The sequence below is a fragment of the Silene latifolia genome, chromosome 3, assembly GCF_048544455.1.
Source record: "Silene latifolia isolate original U9 population chromosome 3, ASM4854445v1, whole genome shotgun sequence".
In the NCBI taxonomy this organism is placed as follows: Eukaryota; Viridiplantae; Streptophyta; class Magnoliopsida; order Caryophyllales; family Caryophyllaceae; genus Silene; species Silene latifolia.
In genome coordinates, this window is record NC_133528.1 from 147,690,813 (window position 1) to 147,703,622 (window position 12,810).

Genomic DNA, 12,810 nt, shown 5'->3' on the forward strand with positions numbered 1-12,810 from the left:
ATGAAAGAGATGTACAGGGAAGACCCTGACTTCTCTGAGGAGTAGATCACACAGGTTGAGGGGCATAGGGTTCCAGGGAACAAATACTTACTGCAAAATGGGTTTCTATTCCAAGGGAACAAGCTCTGTGTTCCAAGGGGTTCCTACAGGGACCTCCTAATCAGGGAAGTCCATTCAGGAGGCTTGGGAGGGCATTTTGGTGTTCAGAAAACACTGGACATACTACAGGAACAGTTCCATTGGCAAAAAATGATGGGGGATGTCCAAAATGTTCTCAGGAGATGTTCAGCATGTCAAATGGCTAAGAGTTCCTTCCAAACTGGTCCATATATCCCATTACCAGTGCCAAGCAAGCCATGGGAAGATGTGAGCATGGATTTTATTGTTGCATTGCCAAGGACACAGAGAGGAAAGGATTCAATCATGGTTGTTGTTGACGAGGTTGATAAAATGACCCATTTTATAGCTTGCAAGAAGACAGAAGATGCGCCGAGTGTTCTTGAGCTATACCGAAAGAAATTGTGAGGCTTCATGGAGTTCCAAAGACAATTGTTTCAGATAGAGATACAAAGTTCATGAGTTACTTTTGGAAAACTCTATGGAAGCTGCTCAAAACCAAACTGTTGTTCAGTACATCTCACCATCCCCAAACAGATGGCCAAACAGAGGTCACCAACAAAACCTTGGGTAGGATTCTGAGATGTCTTGTAAACAAGAGTCTAAAAGATTGGGACATCAAATTAGCAGCAGCAAAATTTGCCTTCAACAGATCACCATCAAGCGCTACATGGTCATAGTCCTTTTGAGGTTGTCTATGGGATTAATCCCCTAATGCCTGTAGACTTATCATCTGTGCCAAGAAATGAGGTGAATCATGATGCTAAAGCCAGGGCAGAGCAACTCCTGAAACTCCATGAAAGCGTGAAAAGGGAGATTGAGAAGACAAATGAGAAATACATGAAACAGTCCAAGGTGCCTCTTTAAAAGAAAGGAGTTTGTTCCAGGGGATTTAGTCCGGGTTCATTTAAGAAAAGAGAGGTTTCCATCAAGAAGAAAGAACAAGTTGATGCCAAGAGCTGATGGCCCCTTTGAAATTGTTGAGAGGATTGGTCCAAATGCCTACAAAGTAGATCTACCAGGAGAGTATGAGGTGCATGGCACTTTTAATGTGGGTGACCTAAGTCCATATTATGATGATCTTTGAGGGGGAGGAGTCACCAGGCTTGAGGACAAGCCCTGTTCAACCAGGGGAGGTTGCAGCAGGAGCCACTGACCAGGGCACCTCACCTCAACAGACAGTCCAAAGCAACACTACACCCATCTCAGAAACCAGTCAAGCTGAGCTAAGTTTAGTGGCCAATAGGTATGAGTACAAGCCCAACCACCAGCTGCCACCCTGGCCAGCTGGTTGGTCAATGAATTAGGCTCAGAAAAGTCCTAGGGGTCCAAGGGAAAATCACAATGCAAGTCCTAGAAATCCAAGTCGACAGAATCTGACAAAGAAATGACAAACATCAAAAGCAACCTTTCCATTTCTGGCTAAACCATGAGGAAAAGGCACTCAAAGGACTTTTGGCTTGTCTTCCCATATACCAGATACAACCTAGAGCCAATTTTAATGCCAAGGACTCAATCATTTCGTCCTCAAGTGCCTACACTCAACAGAAAAAGCCGATAATGCAAAGAAAGGACCACAACTCGTCACTTTGTCACCGCATTTCTCTTTTGTTTTTATTCCGATTTACAATTAAGATCTTTTAAACCGTTGTAATATTGTACTTGGACTTTTACCAGCATGTGAGAAGGGATCCTGACCCTTGGATGTAGTTTCCTTTCAAGTTTGTAACCTAAAAAGGCCTATATAAGGACCTCAACTCAAAATTTGTTGTAACACGGTGATTTATGAATGAAACCCGAGATTTCTCTCAAATTTGAACCTCTTAATCTTGTGCTTAGTCTGTAGATTAGAGTCGGGCTTGATAATAACCTGTGCTTAGACTGTGGTTATTGATTAAGTACCTGTTAGTAGAGTATAAACTTTCTGTCTTTGAGACTGTGGTTAGTTTAGCTTTCTTTGTTTGTTTTAGTTGAGTCTTTCTGTGTTAATCTGTGGAATCTCTTAACTCTAACACCCCAAATTGTTAGCTTAATTCCCTGTGAGAATTCTGTGGGTTTTACAGTTGATAATTATATCCAAAGTTCCCTCCTTTCAGTCAAATACCAGAACTACCTCATTCTTTGTCCATTTGTGTCTATCATCTGTCATTGAGTTGAGTATTTATACTACTTTGAGTCTTCTACAAATCCTAGAAATTTACTCAGAGTTAGTTCTTATATTAAAGGAATTTACTGCCAAGTTTCATGATTTTAGGAGGTTATTTTATAATTTTATTAATTAGCACAAGTTTATTGCATTCCTGAGAAAACTGTTTTATTTTTGCTGGTTTGTTGTTGATTTTGTCTAAACCCTTGGACATTACACTGCAATTCGGGAATGAAATACCGGATTCGCGCTTAGACTTGTAGCTCCTGAATTATCACAATAAGCAACAGGAGTGGAAGGCAGCTGCAGGCAAAGTTCAGAGAATAAATTCACTAACCATGTCAACTCGGCACTAGCATTCGCAACACAGCGGTATTCCGCTTCAGTGGTGGATCGAGCAATAGTGCGCTGTGTCTTAGAACTCCAGGAAATAGGATTCCGACCAAGATAGACAATATAAGCTCATGCAGATGTGAGGTCATTTTCATCATCACCCCAGGCAGAATCCGAGTAAGCGTGAAGAACCAGAGGCGAGTTGCGGTGAATAATGATGCCGTGTGTTAGGGTACCAGCCAGATATCGCAACAGGCGTTTAAGATCTGCCCAATGACAGGTAGTCGGGGCATGCATGAATTGGGATAATTTATTCACAACAAAAGCAACATCCGGTCTAGTAAGTGATAAATATTGTAAGCTTCCAACAAGGGCGCGGTACTCAGTTGGATTATCGTGAGCCGAACCATCGCGGAGATTAAGTTTGAGGGTCGAGTCCATGGGAGTGAACGAAGACTTCGCATCAGACATATGAGCTCGAGCAAGAAGATTGGAAGTATACTTTTGTTGGTTCAAAAATAACCCTTGGGAGCACGGTTGCACTTCAACACCTAGAAAGTAAGATAATTGTCCTAGGTGTTTTAGTGAGAACCGAGCCGAGAGTTTTTCAATGAATGACGAAACAGCGGCGGTGCAAGAACCTGTAACAATGATATCATCGACATAGACCAAAACAAAAAGAGAGTATGATCCATGGTAAATGAATAAGGAAGTGTCAGTGACAGAGTTCTTGAAACCGGCTGCAACAAGAAAGGAGCGGAGCTCCGTATACCAAGCCCGTGGGGCCTGTTTAAGCCTATAGAGGGCCTTTCGAAGTCGCCCATAGAGGGCCTTTCGAATTCGACACACGTAATTGGGCTTGGTTGGGTCAGCAAAACCGGGTGGTTGAGCCATGAAAACCGTATCAGTTAACGTTCTTTGAAGAAACGCATCATTAATGTCAAGTTGTCGGATTGGCCAATTATTGGTGACGGCAAGACTTAGGATTAGGCGCACTGTAGCAGGTTTGATGACGGGACTAAAAGTTTCTGTGTAATCGATTCCGGGGCGTTGTAAGAATCCTTTGGCAACGAGACGGGCTTTGTGCTTGTGAATGGATCCATCGGGATTGTATTTGACCCGAAAGACCCATTTACAGCCAACAAGGTTTTGATTGGAGGCAGGGGGAACAAGTTCCCACGTTTGATTGTTTTGTAAGGCCGAGAATTGTTCCTCCATGGCAGCGCGCCATACAGGATCAACAAGGGCCTGTTTTATTGTCTTGGGTTCGGGAGAGTGAAGTTGGGCAGAGAGGTTGAGTTTATCAATTGGTTTAAATATGCCATGGGAGGCACAGGTGGCATGATGTGGCTGGGGAGGTGGGGTAGGGGCAACGGTGGGGGTGGAAGTGGAGGGGGAAGTGGCGTCAGAATTGGCAAACGAGGGAGTAGGGTCAGAGTTGGCAGGGGATGCAGGGGAGGCAGGGTTAGGCGTGGCAGGAGAGGAAGGGGTTGGAGGAGTTTGGTTAGGTGGAGGATCGGCTGGGACGGTGGGGACTGGAATGGAGAAATTACACCATTCATCAGATGAGGGAAGAGATGACGGGGTAGATGCAGTAACAAAGGAATAGGAATTTTCAACAAAGCGTACATGACGGGAACAGTATATACGGTTTGTTGTTGGGTCAAGGCATAAGTAAGCATGTTGAGACGGAGAGTAACCAATAAAAACGCAGGCTATGGACCGGGCATCAAGCTTATGATGGGTGTAGGGTCGAAGCCATGGATAACAAAGGCTTCCAAAGTTTCGAAAATTGTGATATTTGGGAACGGATTTAAAGAGGCGAAAGTAAGGTGAGTCATTTTGGAGAGTGGAGGTGGGCATTCGGTTTATGAGATAAACAGCGGTTTGAAGGGCATGTGGCCAATACGCGAGAGGCATAGAGGCATGAGAGAGGAGAGCAAGACCGGTGTCTACTATGTGGCGATGTCGTCGTTCCGCAAATCCATTGTGTTCGGGTGTGTGTGGGGGTGAAGTTAGATGTTGAATACCAAACTTGGCAAAGTCGGGTTTAAGTTTTTCAAATTCACCACCATTGTCTGAGTAGAATGTTTTGATAGACCGGGAAAATTGTTTTTCGACTAGAGTTTTAAAAGCCAAGAATGTAGAGTGTGTATCAGATTTCTTCTTGAGAGGAAATAACCAAGTGAATTTTGTATAGTGATCGACAAAAATTACGTAGTATTTGAAATGATCAATAGAATAAATTGGCGATGACCATACGTCACTAAAAATTACTTCAAGCGGATTATGGGATTGAAGCGAGGACACAGTAAATGAAAGTTTATGGCGTTTATAAATATGAGAAGCATTGCAAAAATTATCCAGATTATCAAATTTAACATTCATATGGGAACAAATAGACTTAAAAACAGAAAGGTGCGGATGCCCAAGACGATGGTGGAGATCCGGTTTATTTGTGGAGATGGTGTGGACTTGCGGGGACGACGACGGCCAGTAGTAAACTCCGTCCTTAGCTGCTCCGGTAAAAACAGTTGCACCGGTATTAAGCTCCTTGACAACAAAAGAATTTAAGTTAAAATAAATAGAGACGTTATTATCGGCGCAAAATTTAGAGACGGATATAATGTTTTTGTGCATCAAAGGAACATGAAAAACATTATTCAAATGGAATTTAGAGGATAAAAGAGTAGAACCAGTGTGCTTGATTGGAAGACCCGACCCATCACCAATAACGATTTCATCAGTACCGTCAAAAGGAAAGTGTAAGGCAAGGTTTTCGAGATCAGTAGTGACATGGTGGGAAGCACCACTGTCGAGAAGCCAGGGAGAGGGAGTTGACTGGTTTAGGGCAGTGGGGTTGGCTTAGGCTGTCGAAGAGGCAGTGGGGTTGCGGGTGTAGCGCGACACTTGGATGTTGGGGTAGAGGGATTTGAAGACCTGACAGTAATATAGGGTATGTCCTTGATGCGAGCACCATTGACATTTCCCTTTAAAGGGTGTCTTCGGGGCTTGAGTGGTATCGGGGGATAGAGATTGGGTGGTGCGAGGTGTGTGGGAGGAGGTGTTGGAGTGACGAGCAAAGGTTGGATGGGCGACAGCGGGGAAGGTCACGGCAGGGGCAGGGGTGGATTGGGCCAGGGTTAGTTCGTGATTTAAGAATTTTTCAAGAAGATTAGGGAATGTAATAGAAAGATCCCGAGCATTCACGGCATCAATGACAGGCTGATAGTTATTGTCCAGGCCATGAATGACGTGATCGGTGATGTCTTCATCGGAGATAATGGTGCCAAGGAGAGCTAGTTCATCAACGGTAGTTTAAATTTTTGTCATGTAATCGGTTATGGAAAGGGTACCTTTAGTAATGTGTTTGAGTTTGTGGCGAAGTTGCTTACTGTGACCACGAGAGGGGAGAGCGTAAGACGACTCGAGAGCCTTTCACGCCTCACAAGTTGTCGTGGTATGGTTAAGGAGGGGACTGATGGCTGATGTGAGGGTGCTTGCTAGGGCACTGACCAAGAGTTTGTCTTGCCGGACCCAAGTATGATAGGCCGGATTGGGAGATTTGGTGTTGTCTGCATTGGTAACAGATTCAGAGGGGGGTGCAGTTCCGTCGACATAAGCCAAGAGGCCATAGCCATGAAGGAGGGATTCAATTTGGAATCGCCATTGGCGATAGTTAGATCCATCGAACTTGGCAACGGAATGCACGTTGAGAAGCACTAATGGCTTCGATGGTTCATCTGAATTAGGAATTGTAGCAGACGACATTGTTGATAGTTTTAGGGTTAGGAAATCAGGAAAGAAACCTTTCTCCTGATACCATGTAGAATTTGGTAATTGTATTGATTAATAGTTGATTACAATAATACATAGGATAACTATATATAAGAATACATAAGATATGTTAACATAAATACAGTATATAAGATCCTAAATAATAGGTAACTAATAACAATAATATACATGATTATAGGAGAGAATAATTAGAGTTGTTGGAGTCCTCTAAGTATTCTCTACATAAACAGCAGCACAATCAGTGAAGTTTTAGTTATTACTAAACCACATATCGCGTCTTTTTCTCACGTATCACCCGCTTATCTGTTCGTAGACATGGCTGATCTGGGTGCACTGATCAGCATTGCTGAAAATGTCTATCAAATTTTGCAGTCTCAGGTCCTCAAAGACATAAAAGATTGCAAATCGAATCTTGAAAAACAATTGACCGGCGCCGAAATTGATAAAGACAGGCGATGAAATTGTTAAAAAATGTTCCAATGTACCCCTTGCTATAAAAGTTCTAGGAACCCTCTTATATGGTCAAACACACAGATGGGATTCATTTAGAAAGAATCGTTTACCTGGAATTGAAACAACCAAGAATTCAATTATGTCTATCTTAAAGCTCATGTACAATAATCTTGAACCCTCCGTGAAAAACTGCTTTAGGTATTGTGCTTTGTTTCCCAAGGATTTTAAAATAGACAAACAGAAGTTAATTAGTCTCTGGATGGCACAAGGATGCATTGGTGAAACTGAGAATTATTTTTTAATCTTACTAAAACGATGCTTTTTTCAAGATGTGAAAAAGGATGAATATGGTGATATCTGATAGAATTATGAACGGTTGAATATTATTGAATTGCATTGCATGATAATACATGAACGATGAGTATAATATATATAGTAGAGCTAAGCTAGGGTTACAAAGATTGTTACGCAAGACATGCATAATTACAAAGAGATACCGAACGATATATTTCCTAATTACAAATATATACCGAGCTAAATTATAGAAACGAATAACTGAGAATTAGGAATATGATATATTCTCTATACGCTCCCGCAAGTTGGACGGTCGGAACGTAAGTCCAAACTTGGAATCCGGAAGAAGAAGGCGATCTTTGGAGAACAGTGTAGGAAGCGGATCAACAAGTTGAGCATCGCCTTGTTGATACGTGGAACACGGATAGTATATAGCTAGACTCGCATAGGAACTAAATGAAATCCATGCGCAAGGTTTTTCATACGGGTTTCGGATTGCCGGGGTAGCGAAACGCACCAAAATTGGCACAGAAAATTACGAGGACGGATGACCAAGTCGGTGATGCTAGATAGTCGGAGGTGTCGTGTTGATCGTGTAGACAGTCGGGGAAGGAGGTGTCGAAATATGCTGAAGTTAGCCGATTTTTCGGAAAATAAAGTGTGTTTGCGACGGTCTTTGCTGAGGTCGTTGGAGGGTCAAACGGTAACGAAAATCCGAGTTTTTGGACGTTTTGGAATCGTGAGACTACTAATTTTGTGAATATGGGAAGATTCTGGGTCTTTGATAGTCATAAGTGGTGCGAAAAACGGTGGAAATGGCAGCTGGTCAGAACCTCTGTTTTTGTGAAAACAGGGGTCTGTTTTGAGGTGTTTTGCGTGAGGCTTTGGCTCGGTTTTGGAGAGTTCTAAACTATGTTTGCAGGCAATAATGGGAGGTGTCGAGCTGGGCTATAGTACGGTGGTTGAATGACGGTACCATGGTGGTTGTGAATGGTGACGATTGACGGGTCGTTTTTTTTTTTTTTGGAGGTGCGAATTATGGTGTATGTCGATGTCGTTTACGCGTGGATGCAGGAGAGACTCGTGGTGGCGTGAATAAGGAGCAGCGGTGGCTGTCGTTTTTGAGTTCGAATGACGATGGTGGTGGTGAGACGCTCGGTTTTGGTGTACGGTGGTGAATTGTTGTGATGGGTAGAAGGTGTTTGCGGAGTTTCGAAAGCGACGGGTGTACGTTTAATGCGCATGCAATTCACGGGTGACGGCAGCGAAAGTGGGTCGGGTTTTGGGTGGGTAGATTTTCGGAAATAGGATCTACTCCGAGGGATTTAACCTCTATCAAGAGCACGAGGCTTTGATACCATGATAGAATTATGAACGGTTGAATATTATTGAATTGCATTGCATGATAATACATGAACGATGAGTATAATATATATAGTAGAGCTAAGCTAGGGTTATAAAGATGGTTACGCAAGACATGCATAATTACAAAGAGATACCGAACGATATATTTCCTAATTACAAATATATACCGAGCTAAATTATAGAAACGAATAACTGGATATCGTATCATTTAAAATGCACGATCTGATGCACGATCTTGCTCAGGAAGTTGGAGGGGATGAGTTTTTTTTGTGGCAAATAATCCACGAAACAAACTAGGCAACAAACTTCGCCATTTATTTCTTGATGGGGGGAAATTGACAAATAGCTATTTCCATGAAAGAGATATTCGTACATGCTACATGAATGTGGATATCCGCTCGGACATGGTAAAACCTCTAGTAACTAATTGGCGTTGCCTTAGATCATTACGCTAATATGTGCCAAATCGCAAAAAATTATCCGAGTCAATTGGGGAATTATTACATTACGATATATTGACCTCTCTACAAATTTGTTTCTAGAGAGACTCCCAAATTCAATTGTGAAATTATATAATTTGCAGAGTTTGATTTTGCTTGGCTGTATTTGCTTCTCAGAGTGGCCGAAGTATTTTTACAAATTGGTGAATCTTAGACTCTTGGATATACGCGGGTGTCATTATTTGGCTTGCATGCCAACCAGTTTAGATCAGTTGATTAACCTGCAGTACCTAACAAACTTTAATGTGGGTAGAATGAGCTCAATTGTATATCGAGTGTTAAAAGGTTGGAAAGGCTGAAGGGATGGTGGGGAGGGGTTGGTGAAGGATTGGCCACCACCATATCCTCGTCTCTCGACATTGTACATCGAGTGTTGCCGCGAATTGACATCTCTTCCTCCTTGTCCGAGACTGGAATCACTTTGGGTAGTTAACAACAACGAGTCGTTGCAGATATTACCAGGCGAAGGACCAGGACACTTAAATCTCAAATTAATGAAGAAAACAATCGACAGTGTGAGTTATCTCACTACAACGCCTGCTTGCATTGCCGCGTTAGCCACGTGAAGATAAAGAATGATCAGGAATTGAAGAGGTTATCCGGAATTGCGGAGATAGTCAAGAACACTTCTTCCTTACAAAGCCTTAGGATCACTGGGTGCACAAGACTAGCAAATGTTTCAGGGGTGTTGGAGCATTTCACTACATTGGAATCGCTAAAACTTGTGGATCTCCATGTTGAAGTGAACTTTGATGACATGCCTTGGAGATCCCTACAACACAATCTCCGTTTCCTTAAATTGTCGTCTCTTGACGCTCTGCAGATCCTGCCTTCAGGGATGAGGCATTTGCCTTCAGGGAGTTTTATGGACTATATAAATCCTCTTTTGTATTCTTAATTATTGATTTTGCAGTTGTATGTTGAATTCATTAAATTTTATCAGTATTAGTTTTCTCTGAAAATTGCATATTTATAAAAAAAGATCCCATTGAGTTGGTCTCAAATTCTGATTTTGTAGAATGGTCCATGTATGAATTTTGATTAATTAATCGGACTTAAACGTTGTTCTGAACAGTATAACAGTGTAATTCCCGCTCACATCCTAAATGCGGTTTCACATTTGACACCACCATCGTATATCCGCTCCCGTTTGGTAAAAAAAAAAAAGGGAATTCCAAGAGCATATATAGGTCCAGTTTGATAATCAACGAATCAATTTCAGTATAAGTAGATTATAAAAGGAGATTATATATAACAGATTTTATTAGAAGGTTTGGCCAACATATTATAATAATTAGCAAAATTAGTTTAAGTGTTTGGTAATTAACAGATTAAGATTAGTGAAATTGGGGAAACTTTGTTATTTTAAAATAGGGTTATTTCATGACAATAATCCAAACTATGTCTTCCCTTCTCATATTAATCCATACTATTGTTTAACTCGGAAAAAATCTGAATTATGACATCATTTTACTTATACTGAACTCGTCGAATCTAAGAGACACTCCCTCTCCATGTTTTCTTCTTCTTCCTTCTTACGGTTCATTGTCCCACGGTGGGCGCCAAATTGTTTTGGTAAAAATTTACCGGGTAGTTGATTTAATTTGTGAGTTAAAGTGACCGTCTATAACTACGAATGAATCAAAGAACCACGATGCAAACTAAAGCGAAAGACAACGAAAGAAAGATCGACACAAGAATTTTTTGGTGACGCGGAAAACCCGATATAGGAACAACCGCGGTGGGAGTCGAAATCCCGCCAATTAGGCACTATAATCGAATTAATTAAGCAAGTAAGGACACAATATCAAAATATTGGCAGCTAGTGATTTGAGTATTGCTAGTAATTTTTAGAGTATGGAGTGTGTATGTGATCCTCCTTTCTGATTTGCTTGGCCCTCCTTTTATAGATGCCTCTTCTAGGGTTTGCTTCCTCAGGCTCCTCCCGGATTTTTCTCTCTGGCATGCAGTAACGGCTCCCGCAAATCAGGGGGTCATTATGGGCTTTGACTTTCTCTTTTCTAGTTTGTTGTTGACGTTTTCCTCTTTTGACTTGTGTTTCTTTTACTTTCCATATATACTTTCCATATATGCTTCTTTGTTCTAATCTTATGGCCCTCCTCTTGCCACGTCACCTATCCTCTTGGTTTCATCTCTGCCTATCGGTGCTTGCCACGTGTCACTTTATAAAAATTGTACTCCTATTCATTCATTTTGCCCCCCTTCTATTTTGCACAAGAATTAAGAAAATGATTTTGGACCACACAAAACACTCTATTCCACTCTACCCCACATATAATTAAATTTGGACCACACAAAAATTACCAAAAAAGAAAAGAGGGACAAAAATCCGACTAGCTTCGATAAGGAAAGAGGGACAAAATGAATGAATAGGAGGGAGTAATTTTTACCCCTAACAAGGATGAGGAACACAATGAATGAAATTAAATTGGGGAAGATGAGAGTGAAGGATAAAGAAGAGAATGAATGAGGAGGAAGAACAAATAGAAGGAGGAAAGGCAAAATTGTCATGATATTAGCGTTTTAACCCAAAAATTTTGAATTTTGACGGAAATATGGCCTGAAACCGATTTTGGTGCAAAATATAACCTGAGCTATTAATTTCGGTGTAATATTAAAAAAATTTGACGTGGACGTAAATATAAAAAAGTGGATTAAGTGTGGATATAATTGATAATTTACTCTTGTATATATATAGTCTTACTATCATTTCAACATTAGAACGTAAACAGTTACCCCGTAGTCACACAATTGTTACGCAAAACCTTATTTCAGACGGGCAGTTTTGCCGTCTGAAATAAGACCGACAAAATGTTGTCATTTTTTAAGAGAATGTAACCAGTGAATCTACAAAATGTTATTACTAAATGGGTCACTTTTTACTCTGAAAATAATGGAAAAATAATGGTGACATGTTATCAGAAAAATACAAACATTTTACTGTTAATTAACAACATATTGTCCGTCTTATTTCAGACTAAAAGCAATGGTTTGAAGTAAGAAGCACTGCAATTGTTAAAGCCTGCATTATGGATTGTGCCGACTACTCCTCAATCAGTGAAAAGTTGTATGCGGCGTTTAGAGGACACAAATGGCTTTTGACCTTAGCTAAGAGACTGTAGACCGAAGACATTCGAAAGTGGTAGTCAAATTACTCCAATGCCAAGTGTTGTCTATGAAATAACACAAATTCTCATTGAAGACATGACATATCCGTCACAAGTTTGTGACGGATATCATTTTACCTCACAATGTACCCACTTTTTCTCTCTCTGCAATACTATTCATGTGGTCCCCTTTCTCCACTAACCCATTTTTTTACCATTTTATCTAACAAAATATTCGCCACAAATGGTAACCCGTCACAAGGGAGACCAATTGATGAAATAATAACTGAAAAATGCAAATGACCCATACTTATAGGAAAGCTAACAGAGTTGCTGACAAGTCACGTGTTTTTCAGCCGCTTTGCTTGCTATTTTGCCTCCGAGTCGGCTTTTACCTCTCTTGACCTGAAATTACATGTTTTACATGAAGATGCGGTAGAAGTGATGCAAGTGAAGCGGGAATTGAAGATAGGAAGCATGAAGGAAGGAAGAGGACTATCCAAGTTACTCGATTGATTAAGTGCTCTACTCGATCGAGGAACCCTGCCTGACTGCCTCGTCTAATTTCAGCTTCGCACACTGAATTTCAAATGGCCGTCATTTCTTTGTTGCTTGGCAGAATGTAGCTTGTGACCATGCGTTGGAAAGCTAAGACGATAAGCTTTCACCTCCAATT

General features: G+C 41.2%; 1 protein-coding gene across 2 annotated transcripts in view; it reads left to right on the forward strand.

Moving 5' to 3' along the window:
- The window catches only part of LOC141648359 (putative disease resistance protein RGA1), a 68,744-nt gene that overhangs the window by 5,571 nt on the left and 50,363 nt on the right, over nucleotides 1-12,810 (forward strand). The gene's annotated exons all lie outside the window — the stretch shown is intronic.